General features: G+C 35.2%; 1 non-coding gene across 1 annotated transcript; it reads left to right on the top strand.

Annotated features, from left to right (window-relative positions):
* Positions 1-13,995: 13,995 nt before the first annotated feature.
* LOC121210416 (small nucleolar RNA R71) lies at positions 13,996-14,102 on the top strand. The gene has a single exon (XR_005905530.1). It is a non-coding gene; the product is annotated as a small nucleolar RNA R71 (small nucleolar RNA).
* The last annotated feature ends 665 nt before the right edge of the window (positions 14,103-14,767 follow it).

Consider the following 14,767-nt stretch of genomic DNA (forward strand, 5'->3'; position numbering starts at 1 on the left):
GCCGAGATACCTACTAGCTAGCCAACAAACTCTATCACTTGAAAGTTTCTAGTTGCCGAGAATATATTTGTACATACATCGACCTCGCCTTTCATGTGTTGACCGTCACCGCTTTCCTCATCTCCTTGCAGTAGACGTGTCCCGCCACCATTTGCTTTGTTTGTACCCCCTTCAATTTTTAGCTTCAAGGCTTCTAACTTGTAGAACGTAGGTGAGAAAACAATTAAAACGGGTAGATGTCATGTACACTCCAAGATGACATTAACAAACTCTGCATACGTATTTTCACAAGTCATGTTATCATTTCTTTGTGTTTCTAATGTATTCAAAAGATAAAAAAAAAGACTATTAAATTACCAATGTTCACAACTTGTTTACGCCAATCTGTATTCTTAAAGTCCCTATTAGTGTTAATTGCAATGTGGCGGATGCAATACACGAATTTCCACTATGACACTCTACACCCAATCTGGTCATTGAATCCGAATGTGTGATGTCACATTACGTTGCCGTAGCAACTCAGACTATTACAAATAAATAAATCAAACAATTTGTCATTAATTCATAATAATTTCTATACAATCACAATTATATGCATAAACACGATAAAGTAATGATAAACAATCTCATGTAAAATGTTTTGGGTTCAAATAGGGACAAACACGAATTTAGGATGCAAATTCAAACTCAAAGAGCCAAATTTAACAGTGTGTCTCGAGACATTAAAGTTCATGTTTTTGAGACTTGGTCACTTATGTCTCGAGACAGGTCTCGAGACACAAATCCTCTGTTTCACATTTAGCTTTGATGTTTGGATGTCTCGAGATAAAAGGGTCATTGTCTCAAGATTTGTCTCGAGATCGAAAACAAGGAAAAATCTAATTTAGGTTCGATGTTTAGTAGCGTCGAGACAAAGTATTGATTGTCTTGAGACCTAGCCATGTATGTCTCGAACATGGCCAGCCTGTCTAGAAATGGATTTGCACGAATTTGACGAAACTGAAAATTTGTATAATAGTTTGGACATCCTCCTCCCACAACGTCGAATGATTTTCGCACCAATCTTTTGTTTGATTTCATTAAGTTTTACGCTATTATTAAACCTTATTCCTATTTGATGGTGCGATTCAAATATAAAACCAACTTCTGTATGAAAAAATACCCCATCTAAATAGACGTATGTGAAGAATTGATTATTCATCTTCTATACAAAACTTGGAAAAATAAATTAAAATATATATTAGTTGCTATTAAAACAATTTATACCATATTAAAGCAATGAAAAAACTTTGTATCAAACAAAATAATTTGCATGTCATACTAAAAATTATTATCACTACATGGTCACATAATTATACATAATATTAAAATAAAATGAAATAACATAAAAATAATTAAAACCTAACCTCGTCAACTCAAACTTGATTTCTGAAATGAAAAAAATTATTCTTGATCTTCAATCTTGATTTCTAAAAGTTGTAAGGACCCAAGTGTGAGACTTTTGCAACTATTTAGAACTTAAGATTTCTCCTGTTTAACTTTAACAGTTCAATTTTTTTCTCCTTTAATTTGTTTCAATTAAAAAAAACAAAGATTTGTTTTTCTTTGTTCGCTACCCAAGTAGACGTACAGGTGACAGAAACTGGTGTTGCCACCTTATATGGTGAAACTAATATTTTTATACTTGAATATAGCGTTAGCAAAAATGGGAAATTAAGGAGAAAAATAAAAATTTCGGTGTCACTAATTAGGATGACAATACCAGTTAAAATATATTTATTTTTTAGCTGGAATCATTTGGTAATGATGAGTGTACTTTTGGGGGCGATATTGTCTAGCAACATGGCAACTTCGTGTTTCACTATTCAAAACAACTCATTCTAGTAAATAATCTACAAAGCACCCCATCTTCATAATTATTTTTTGCGTATTATTAATTATAAAAACTCTTTTTATGTATTTGTTTAATAAAGTGTGGTTATAGTTTTTTTAATGGGAGGGATTGACTTGCACTTGTGTAAAACTTAAGGGTCCATTTGTTTATGTGTAAAAGGTTTTATGGGAAATATTTTAAGCATTTTCCTGTGTTTGTTTCACAAAAAATAGTTTGGTCAACAGAAAATGACTTACAGTTAAGGTAAAATAAGCCATTTTTACTATAAAATTACTTAATGTTTTGAAAAGCGTAAGTCATTTTCTGGAAAAGAGCTTATCTATAGATAATTTTATTTTTATATAGAAATTAACTTAAATCAAGTTTAATATTATTATATTAATAATAATTTTTATTTTTATTTTTTAAAATATTTAAAATATTATATTTTTTAATATTATTAAACATACATATTTAATTATTTATATTTAGTCATATAATAAATATTGTAATAGGCCAATTTTGGCCTGGGCCCGGAAAAAAATAATAACCGAATAAATAAAGTCAAATGATGCAATCGATCGAAAATAAGCTAAAAAAAAGAAAATTAAAAGACAATCATTAAATTGGGGCCAAATAAAAAAGATGAAGAAAGCCAATGACTTATCAAATTTTGTTGACTTGGTAAAAAGCCAAAAATAGGAATATATTTTTTTTTTATTTTAATTTATTAAATTAGTTAGGCTATTTTTAGTAAATCCCATGTACATAAATAAGTGTATTTTGTTCTTTGAAAAGGGGGATTACTTTGGTATTCTTACTTCAATTTGGAAGTGGATTATTCTCTCTTTCAATTACGTGGGAATTTTGTCCATTTCATTTCAATTTCTTTGTTTGTTCTAAATTCGTCTAATTACTTTTAGCCCTTCCGTTTTTTTTTGTTTTGCAATTAAGTTTTCATTATTTTTTTCGGCCCTAAAATTTGTTTTGATTGTATTTTGGTCCTCCTTGAAGCTGTGCATTTTGGAGGGTGGGGATTATTTTCCTTTTGCTCCCTCCTTATTATTCGCATATTCAAATTGGTCCATTTCTTTTTATTTATTTTTGATTTGCCTCAAAATTTTTCTTTAAGGTTCAATTTAATCTTTTTTTTATATTTGCTATTTTATTATCAATTTAACTAATTTAATATATTATTGCTATTATTATTATGTTTCTATTTATATTTATTTTGTTATTCTAATACTATTATTATTTATCTAATTTTTATTTATCTATTTATATTTCTACTATTATAATATTTCTATTTATTATATTTCTATTTCTATTTATATACTGTCGAAATCATTTTTATTTTGAAAAACGGGGATCGACTTTAAAAAACAAAGTATGGAGTCGCCACCAATCTTTTTTTGTTTAGGTGCGATCAGATCACCTAATAAATTATTTTATTAAAGTATGGATTTTGGCCTACGAAAAATCAAGAAATGGGTTCGGGAGTCGGTTACGTACAAGGAAGGATTAGCACCCTCGTAACGCCCAAAATTGGTACCTAATTGATTAATTTATGTCCTAATGTTGAAAATCTGAAAAAACATTTAAAATACGATCCCTTTAAAAAATGTGTGAACAACTCGAGTTAGATTTTAAGATTCACTCATTCCAAAGGAATAAAATACCACATTCAGCATGTTAGGACACAATATTTTAAGCCTCCAAAAACTGAGATCACCTCATGATTTTCAAAACACGCAACGAAATCTTAAAAGGGTATTTCGTCATTTGGCCAAACGGAAAATCGAAACCCAGCACGTTAGGGCACGATTTCTCGAATTTCCAAACACGAAACATTGCCTTGTTTTGAAGAGTTTCCAAATAAGCAATTATGAAACCGGCTCAAAATATATTCATTTGGTTTATCTTAGGGTAAAAACAATTGATGTTTGGCGAAGAGTTGGAATTTAAAATCATGATGCAATAACTAACATGCAAGCTTATTATTGAACATGAAATGAAAATATGTGACAATAATATTACATTATACAAACACTAATATTAACATTTGAAAGCTAATGATTTAAAAGCAAATTTAAAGAATTACTAACATGAGTAACATGTAGCAAGTTTAAAAAAACAAGTAAACAAATGAGTGATATAAAGAAAACGTACTTTTAGAAACACCAATATGCAAACAATCAATTATATGCATAAACCTTGAAATAAGTAACTTACATGAAAGTTTGAAATACCAAGAAAATAAAATAAGAATATATATATGAAATAATAATGTATGAATGAAATTTCAAGATAAATAATTTATATGAAAAAAGGTAAGTGGTGTAAAAAATAATATATGTCAATCCAAATAGGTAATATACACGAAATGAGAAGACTTAATATGAATAATACATATGTACAAATATTAATAACACATAAAAGTATTTGAAGTAAACAAATGGATGTATATATATCAATGTACGAAAGTAAATATCATACAAATCACTAAAGTATAAAATCATATAAAAGAATATTAAAACCAATAAGTCATACAATAAATCAATGTAAAAATATGCAAAAAAAAGGAAATAAAAACCTTAATAATATGTAATTTATTAAAACAGTATATAGTAAAATAATATATGGAAAAAATGAATAATAAAAAAGAAATTTAAAATATGAATTAAAAACTTAATTTAAAAAAAAGTCAAAATCAGAAGACAATTTGTAAATGATAAAGTACCGTAGGATCAAAATGCGAGGAGTATAAACTAACAGGGACTAAAAAACAAATAAACCAAATGCCCAAAATGAAACACTTAAGCATGGACTGATTTGTAACAGCGCGCAAATTCTAGGGAAAATTTAAAAGAATTTAAAAAAAAAACTTAAACATGGCTCAATTGAACGCTAGCGCGAAGGAGGGGGACTAAATGCGTAAATCCCCCAATCAGAATCAAAATGCGCGAACCCTCCCTGCGGGTCGGGTCAACGAGCAGGTCTGCCCCCCATACGGCGCCGTTTCAGTCTGATTGCTTAAATCAGTTTATTTCAAAAACAATTTTATTGAAGGTTTAAAAAAAAGAAAAAAAAGGTTGTTTCATTCTCTACTAGGGCTTCATTCGCAAGCCCTAATGGTAGCCACAGTACCAAGGCCACTTTCGGTGGCTAGCTATGCTGAGAAATGGATCTTTCGACCCCAATCCAAGACCGTTTTCTGGTAAGCTCTCCTCCTTTCCTTCTTATATTTCGTATTTGTGTTGAATGAAAAAAGAGAAACAGAATATAATTGCAACAAATAATCACCTTTGAAGTATTCTTTTGATTGCTCTTTATTTTTTGTGTATTTTGTATTTGAAAATCAGTCCCAAAACAAATGAAAATTCGAAGCTTTTATAGCCCAAAAGTACAACAGTTATTTACTATGCTCTTGCTCACGTCGCAGGTCACGAAGACGTGGAGGAGGAACGGGCGTAGGGCGTGCTACACGCGAACTAGGGGTCGCTCTTGGTGTGCCGACGTGCGTGGTGGTGGGGCGCCGAATGTGGGGCTGCGGCGCAAGGTGTAGCCTAGGGTTTCCTAGGTTAACTTGATTGTTTAGGTTTTAGGCCATCGGTATTAGGTTTGTTCAATGTAATTGGGTTTGGTTAGTTTGGGTTTGTATTTGGGTCTATTTTTTGGGTTAGTTTCATCTCCTTCGTTTTGGGTTTGTTATTTTTAGTGATTTGGGCCGTTTCATGTAATTGGGTATTTGGGTCGGGCAAAAATTGGGTTTTACAGCTGCCCCTCTTTGCTCGTTGTCGTGTAACGAGAATGAAGCTATGACCACAGAAAGGCCAATTTTGCCCGGTCTTACCACATCTCGCCCTCATTATGCTCATCTTCTTCAAGTAGCCCCATTCCAATCCACTACATCTTCAGAGGTATAGAAATTGTGCTTTCGATCCACTCTTCATCCTCAGTCTACTCTATTGCGACTTCAGGGAGATAAAACTTATAATTTTGAGCCTGCTCCACTGTAACTTCAAGGAGATAAGGCTAGTGGCTTAAATTTGCTCCATTGCCGATACATGGAGATAAGATTCATCGTATTCGATCCCGCTTAGGGAGAAAAGATCTGCAATTTTCAGTTTGTTTCCTTGCTACCTTAGGAAGATAAGACTTGTATCTTCAACATGCTCTCGTGCTACCTCAGAGAGATAAGGCTAGTGGCTAAAATCTGTTCCATTGCCGATACATGGAGACAAGATTTGCCATCTTCGATCTACTCCACTACTGCTTAGGGATATAAGATCTGCAATTTTCAGTCTGCTTCCTTGCTACCTCGAAAGATAAGACTTGTATCTTCAACCCGCTCTCTTGCTACCTCAGAGAGATAAGGTTGGTGGTTAAAATCTGCTCTCTTACTGATACATGAAGATAAGATCCGCCGTCTTCGATCTACTCCACTACTGCTTAGAGAGATAAGATCTGTAATTTTCAGTCTACTTCCTTACTACCTCAGGAAGATAAAACTTGTATCTTCAACCTGCTCTCTTGCTACCTCAGAGAGATAAGACTGATGGCTAAAATCTGCTCCATTATTGATACATGGAGATAAGATCTGTCGTATTCGATCTGCTCTGCTACTACTTAGGGAGATAAGATCTGTAGTTTTCAGTCTGTTTCCTTGCCACCTCAGGAAGATAAGACTTGTATCTTCAACTTGCTCTCTTGTTATCTCAGAGAGATTAGGTTGGTAGCTAAAATCTGCTCCATTGTCGATACATGGAGATAAGATTCGCTGTCTTCGATCTGCTCCACTACTACTTAGAGAGACAAGATCTGTGAATTCACAAATGTTGCTATACTGTCCTCTAGGGAACATGCCCTGTAGACTCAGTTTCATTTTTCTATGTTTATGCCAAATGATTAGGATGCTATGATTAAAATGAATCGAATGCTCCTAACTAGGTGTGTATGAATGATATTTGCATGAAATGCAAAATGTCGTGAGAATGATGCCTTTTTAAATGCTTAAAATTTCATTACTCGTTATTCATCAGAGTTTTATCGTTGTTGTATTATTCTGCCTTCCTGCTCAACTAGCATCTTCTATAGAAAATCCGTAGAAATAACCCATTTTGCTCAACTGGTTTACCCCATTGTAACTTCAGGGTCTATTTCACTGTACTTCTGAGACCTAAGGTTTATACCATCTTCAAACCCTCCCCTGTAACTCTGGAGTATGGGACCTGAATCCCTTATCTATTTGGTCTATTACACCATTCCTCGGGCGTCATGAATAGATGTGTACACCTAATATTTGCATGAATGAGGAATATGATTTCTCTTTTTCCAATAATGATCCCCTCTTATACTTAGGTTGATATCACTTATTTTCGTTATTGACGCGATTTCTGGTTCAACGATATCTTTGCCTAAAAATTCAAAGAGATAATCTCAATTTGGATTCAAATATTTCCAACTCTTAAGCGAGGTAAGTTCTAAACAATAGTCCAGTTTCAGGTTCTTGTACTATTTAGAGCCTTTTAGAGTAATATGTAAAACTCCTTTCGTGAAAGTGTTATTAGTCCATTAATCCTTATTTCAATATGAGTGCTTGAAAATGATTATAAAGATAGACAAAACTGAAATTCATTAGGAACAAAATTCGAAATGTATGGATTAATCAACGAAAGCAAAAATTGCTGGAATACAAAAAATAAGAAAAGAAAACAAATAAGTGCCCCAGATATCGCAGCCTGAGTTCTCCGTACAAACTCTTCGATGACCATTTTGAGCTTAATTATCATGTACATAAGAGATCTAAAGTACTTTACCGATGCCCCAAAACTTAGCACACTTCCTCTTCGTTAATTCGAGCAGAGCAAGATTACCACCTACCTCATCATTGATCGAATTTTGAACTGCCCTTTTCGGGTTTTCAATTCAAAGCCCTTTTGGTCACAAGGCGCCCTTTGCGGGTTTTCACCTCAGCCTCTCCCCCTTTGCCCTTTTTTTACTAGGTTAGGCAAGCTCTTACCGTCCATCTCAGTTAATATCAGTGCCCCTCCAGAAAAAGCCTTCTTTACCACATAAGGTCCTTCCCAGTTTGGCATTCATTCCCTCTGAAATCTTTCTACAAATGGAGGATCTTTTTTAATACCAAGTCTCCCTCATGAAATACTCTAGGGCGAACCTTTTTGTTGTACGTTCACATCATTCGTTTCTGGTATATTAGACCATGACGGATAGCCTTCAACCTCTTTTCTTCAATCAAGTTCAGCTGATCATACCGGGACTGGATCCATTCTGCTTCGTCAAGCTTCAACTCTGATAAAACCCGGAGAGAAGGAATTTCGACTTCAATGGGCAAAACTGCCTCCATCCCATAAACCAATGAATAGGGTGTTTGATCGCGTGATTCATAACAAGTAATAAATATTTAAAATGAAGATCAAACTTAGACTAACTAATGTTCCAATGTAGGCAAGTGTACCTATCGAACAGTTGTATAGTTTTAGCAAGACCGGATTGTCGAACCCAAAGGAACTAAAAGTACTAGTAATGAATGTCTTTTTATTATTTAGCCTAAGAATAAGGGGTTTTTTTTAATTGACTAATTATCTAAACTAAGAATGCACAGAGAAGAGAATTGGGGAATTGCTTTTGGGAAAATCAATTGACTTGAGACAATACCTAAGGAACAATCCACCAAAACTTTACTTGTTATTCTGGCTCTGAACCGGACAATTTATTCATTCAACTTGTTCCGTAGAGATCTCTAAGTTATGTTATTATCCCTATTCAAGACTAATAACGTCTAATCCTTAGATTGAATAACCGAAACTTTTCTCTAATTAACACTCTTGGGTTTCATTAACTCGATCTATGGATCCCCGTATTAGGTTTCACCCTAATCTGGCAAAATCTTGTCACCCTATTTCTAAGCGCACAATTAACTCTGCTTAATTATGACAAATGTACTCTTAGACAGGGTCTATTCCTCCTCTGAATAAGAGCATGTCTTGAATCAGTATCCTGGGATATCAAAACAAGAATTAAGAACACATAATTAAGAACAAGTTAAATATTTATCATACGATTCAGAAAATAATAACAAGATTCATCTTAGGTTTTATTCCCCTTAGGTATTTAGGGGTTTAGTTCGTAACTAAATAAGAAAACATTTCAGAAGAATAAAGAATACAAAACATAAAGAAAACCCAAAACTCCTGAAGGGAAATTGAGGAGAGATCTTCAGTCTTAATGATGAATACGGCTTCTGAGATGGATTAATCGGCTTCCTTGGGGTAATTTCTTACCCTCTTTCTCCGTCCTCCTCTTTCTCCACCTCTAGGTTGTATTTATAGGCTTTGGAATGCCTAAAAACCCTCAAAATTGGCCTTTCCCGAATTAGACTCAACTTGGGCTTGGTAGGGACACGCCCGTGGCACACGCCCGTGTTCGATTACTTCAGGCCGTGTTCAAGCCTGCCAAATTGACACAGCCGTGTGGTCTGCCCGTGTGAGGAGGTCCAGGGGTGTTGATTTCGTACTTTGGCCTATTTTCTCCGTTTTTGGCCTGTTTCTCGTTCCTTTCGCTCTCCTATGCTCTCCTAAGTATAAAACATGAAATTAAAGAATTAGAAGCATTGAATTCACTAATTCTAATGAGAAATCATCCATAAAATGCATTAAACATGGGTTAAAAATATGTATAATTTACGGTTTATCAAATACCCCCACACTTAAGCATTTGCTTGTCCTCAAGCAAAATCCTCAACTCATAATTAAAATAAATTCTCCTCAACTTATAATTCTTATCGATAATAGCTCAAAATAATCCATAGGTAATCATACATTGAGAATTCAACTAAAAGAACATAAAAGCTTCAGACATTCTAAGTTGAGTATTTAATCATGCAAACATAGGTGTCTCTCCGCTTCTAGGTAATTACCTTTGATTCAGAATATCACAGAGTTTCACATCCTCAGTAAAGATTCACTCAAATCACTCGAGGTTTTAAGGACAATAAATGAAGCAATCAATAGTCAATAATGAAAAGTCATTACCATAGACTTGCATGAAAATCAAATCTCCACCACTATAATTTAAAATGATACATCAATCAAAAGGTCTTTAGAGGGTTGTAATGCGGCTTGGTTAGGGGGGTGTGGTCACAAGCTGAAAGAAAGGGTTAGAATCGAGATTGAATTGAAAAATTGCCTAACTAGAAAAAGAGTTAATCTTCACTTGCGTACAACAGAGCTTCTTCTCAGAATATGGGATTACTAATATATATATAGTTCTTTTTTTTTAAGAACAAGTTAAATATTCATAGACTAACTTATTACAAACAAGACATAGCTAAGCAATTTCCTCAACTCAAATCTCGACAAAAATAGGGATTAAATTAGGGGGTTTCAACAATAATATGTTAAAGGTTAATATTAAGGGTAATACAAGAAATGGCTTATTAGGCTCAAGGGGGTTTACTAGGGGTTAATCGTGGAGGTAGGCTTTTCATGGCATGAGTGGGTTAATCCTAAGTGCCTTAATCATTTTGATATATCAAATCAAACGGTGTGGTCTCGACATGCATAATCAAGCAAGTTCTAGAATAACAGTTCAATACTGACGCACTCAAAGCAATAATAAAAGTGAGCATGAATGGATGAATAGATACTCAAAAGGCTCAAAAATTTCACAAAAATTATGGCTTTTTGATGTTTAGACTCGTGAATTCCAATTCAAAGTAATACCTAGACTTGGGGAAACAGCCTAAGATTTTGAATTCTTAAAAATCAACTCATCATGCTTGATTCTCTATTGTCTTAAAGTTTAAATAATCAATGTATAAATCCCCTCAAGATATATCAATCAAAATCATAAATTAATAAAAATTTATCCTAAATATGATATGAGAGTTTCTTCAAGAGAACAAGATGATTATTCAGGGATTTTCTAATAATGAAATAAATACCCCACCATATTTAAGATGTACATTGCCCTCAATGTACAAAGATAGATATTAGAGTATAAAAATAAGATAGGGAGAAGTGAAACTTCCTGTATGATGAATTCCTCGAACTAGAGTTTTGGAGAGTGATCAGTTTGAGGGTGGACGAGGATACTCCGGCGGTCGTAGAGGTTCATTAGGCCATAAGTCCTGCGCCAAAAGAATATTATATCTAGTGGTAGCTATGCTCGTGGTTGAGCAGGACATGACAATTGTAGAGAACCTTTTCCGGTGGAGTTTTAGTTCCTATGTGAGGATGAGCTTAAGAGCTCTATATAACTGTGATAAAATCAGGAACTTTTTTAGGGGATAGTAGGAAGAATAAGTACTCGAAAAGAAATAACTGAAATTTATAATAAAATTTTAAATCTACTAAAAATAAAAAATAAAAAGTAGTTTGAATAAAAATTAAAAACATAAAATAATAAAATAAATATTTCTAAACATTTTCAACATTGGATGGTTCGCAATAAGATGTGGACCCGCACAAGATGACGCTCCCTTCCTCTTCTTCGAGGCTGGTACGGCGAATTTCTTTCTTCTTGAAGATGACATTGAAGGCGCTAAGGGAGAGAGATTGAGCTTTAAAAATGAAATTGTAGGCTGCGTAAGGGCGTGGCAAGGGGTACACTCGTGTGGAAAAAAATAGAGGGAAAAGAGATGGATAAGTGAGGATTAATGCAGGGGAAGTGGATTTTAGGATGGTTTGAGGGTTGGGGAAATGAGAATCTGGAGAATGGTGGACGGAATAGAGATTAAGGAGTGGGGAAGGGGAGTTTTTAGGTAGGGTTTTGAAGGGAAGAAGAAAATGAACAGTGATTTGCTTATATAGAGGAGGTGCACACGGCCTAAAGCCATGCCCGTGTTCTCTGAAAGTGAGCCTGTGTTTTTTAAAATTTTCAATTTAGGTCGTGCCCGACTACTATCCCATGCCCATGTGTTTGGGGCGTGTGTGGTACACAGCCATATCGCACAGTCATGCCTAGCTTTGTTCGCTTCTCCCACACCCGTGTGTTAGGGTACCACGCCCGTGTATTGTTGTCCATGGCTTAACGGCACACGCCGGTGTCGAAGAAACAGAATCGAGCCTTACCCCTGGTACGCCCTTGTTTTTTCATTCTCACGCTCGTGTTCACCTATCAAGTTCGCCCACGGCCATGTCGCACGGCCGTGGGGATTTATCGCATCTCGTGTTTGGGGAAATCATTTACCCTATTTTTGCACGGTCGTATTGTACGGCCATGTTTACCTCTATATTGGTCACACGGCCTTAAGCACGGCCGTGTTATCGGCCGTGTGGAGCTGGGAACCTGTGCTTCAAATACCCTGTTAGTGACCTAAATGTTTAAAACTTGAATTTAAAATCATTTAAAATAATTTAAAATCGTTAGTACTTGGGTTGCCTCCCGAGAAGCGTTTATTTACAGTCTAAGCTCGAGTTACCTCTCCGGTGAATGGTCAGGGTGGTTCGAAGAGTTTATACTCCTCATTCCTGCTATCAATCTCATCAAAATAGGGTTTTAATCAGGTGTTATTTACCTTAAAAGTGCCAAACTTTGGGTGACTCACCTCAACCGTACCGAATGGAAAAATACTGAGTACCGTAAGAAAGATTTTCTCATTCGGTGTGGTAGTGACAATATGGAGATCAGCGGCATCTAGTAAGACTTGATCGCCAACCTTAAGTTGATTAAGAGAGACATCAGGCTTGTTTTGGCGTAGTTTCGAATTATCATGTGTTCTCGGTTTGTGTGCTCGCCATTCGTCTAGCTCCTCTATCCGTAGCCTTCGTTCTTCATAATTGTGTTCTCTATCATTTCTGGAACATGGCTCATGAACTTCTTTGAAGCTTAATTTCTGCAAAGTCATATTGTCAGTTTTAGTAGATTGGTTTGGACTTTTACCTTCAATGTTCAATGTGATGCCAGAATTACGAGCTTGAAGGGTGATCGTTTCGTCTCCCACACGAAGTGTAAGCTCACCAATTAAACAAGGAATTGTAAAACTCCCTGGATCTTTCAATTTGTGGGGTAGCTTATTCTGTAGAATAACAGAGCAAACTGCGTTTAGCTCCACATGCGATGCTTCGTCCAACTTCCGCTTATTTACTAAAAGCTCTTTTAAAAATTTCATTGCATTTGGCATCTGCGACAAAGCTTCAATAAACGGTAAGTTAATATGTATTTTTTTCAAAAGTTTGAGGAATTTACCGAATTGTTCGTCTGAGCGGTCTTTCCTTGTCGCGTTAGGGTATGGGACACGAGGTTTATATTCATCATTCACCATTTTGATATGACTTACCTCACTTTTACCTTTGCTCACCACAGTTCCTTGCATCAATTCTGGCTCAGGCGCAATGAATCCTTCCTTATCTTGAGTACTAATTGCGTTGAGGTGTTCCCTTGGGTTAGGTTCAGTATTACTTGGTAAGCTACCTTGTGGTCGTTCGGAGATTAATTTGGATAGCTGACCTATCTGAGTTTCGAGTCCTTGGATTGATGCTTGTTGATTTTTAAGTGCCGTTTCGGTATTTTGGAAACAGGTTTCTGATATTGATATGAATTTTGTGAGCATCTCTTCAAGGTTCAGTTTCTTCTCTTGTTGATAAGGTGGCTGTTGAAAACCTCGAGGACTTTGTGGCTTTTGATTTCCTTGACCACCCTAGGAGAAATTTGGGTGGTTCCTCCAACCTGCATTATCAGTATTACTGTATGGGTTATTTTGAGATCTAAAGTTATTGTTACCCATATAGTTGACTTATTCCTCTTCGGTTGTGGGATTGAAAGATTGATATTCTGTATGCACACCTCCTCCACTTGAGTCACACCTTATTACTGGATGTATCTACGTAGAACCAAGTAAACCATCAATCTTTTTATTGAGAAGTTCTACTTAATTTTACGGCATAGTAACTGAGTTAGTGTTATTAACGCCGGCTGTTTTTGTTGGCTTAGTTCTAATGACTTGCTACTGATAATTATTCAGTGACATTTCTTCAATGAATTCATAAGCCTCTTCAAGTGTTTTGTTATTGATGGTCCCGCCAGCAGCTGCATCAACCATTTACCGAGTCGAGGGATTCAAACCATTGTGGAATGTTTGTACTTGCAGCGAAAGCAGTAACTGATGGTGAGGGCACCTTCTCAGTAAGTCCTTGTATCTCTCCCATGCATCGTAAAGTGTTTCTAAATCCATCTGCACAAAAGAAGAAATATCATTATGTAACTTAGCCATTTTAGCCGGTGGAAAGTATTTTAGTAAAAAATTTTCGGTCATTTGTTCCGAAGTAGTAATTGACCATTGTGGTAACGAGTTCAACCACTGTTTAGCTTTATTCCTCAATGAAAAAGGAAATAACCAAAGACGAATGGCATTATCAGAAACGCCATTGATTTTGAATGTATCGCGAAATTCCAGAAAATTTGCTAAGTGAGCGTTGGGATCTTTATCCTGTAAACCATCAAACTGAACAAACTGTTGTATCATCTGAATAGTGTTAGGTTTTAATTCAAAAGTATTTGCAGCTACAGCAGGTCTAACTATACTAGGTTCAGTTCCTGTTAAAGAAGGTTTAGCATAATCATACATAGTGCGTAGAGCAGGATTTTGATTAACCGCAATTGCAGGAGGTAGCTGATTGCCTTGGTTTTCAGCCATCTCTTCGGTTGAGGGTTGAGTATCTTCTTCTTGCTCATTCTCCGTGTATCGTAAGCTGCGCCTTATCTCTCTTTGATTTCTACGAACTGTGCAATCGATTTCTTCGTCAAAAAGTAATGGTCCCGACGTGTTTCTTCTAGTCATAAACTATAAAAACCTGCTAAGAGAAAGAAAAAGTATATTAATAAAATTAAATTAAATTGCAAGAAAAATAAATGGCTAAAGTAATAAAAATT

Source organism: Gossypium hirsutum, chromosome A11 (assembly GCF_007990345.1).
Source record: "Gossypium hirsutum isolate 1008001.06 chromosome A11, Gossypium_hirsutum_v2.1, whole genome shotgun sequence".
NCBI lineage: Eukaryota > Viridiplantae > Streptophyta > Magnoliopsida > Malvales > Malvaceae > Gossypium > Gossypium hirsutum.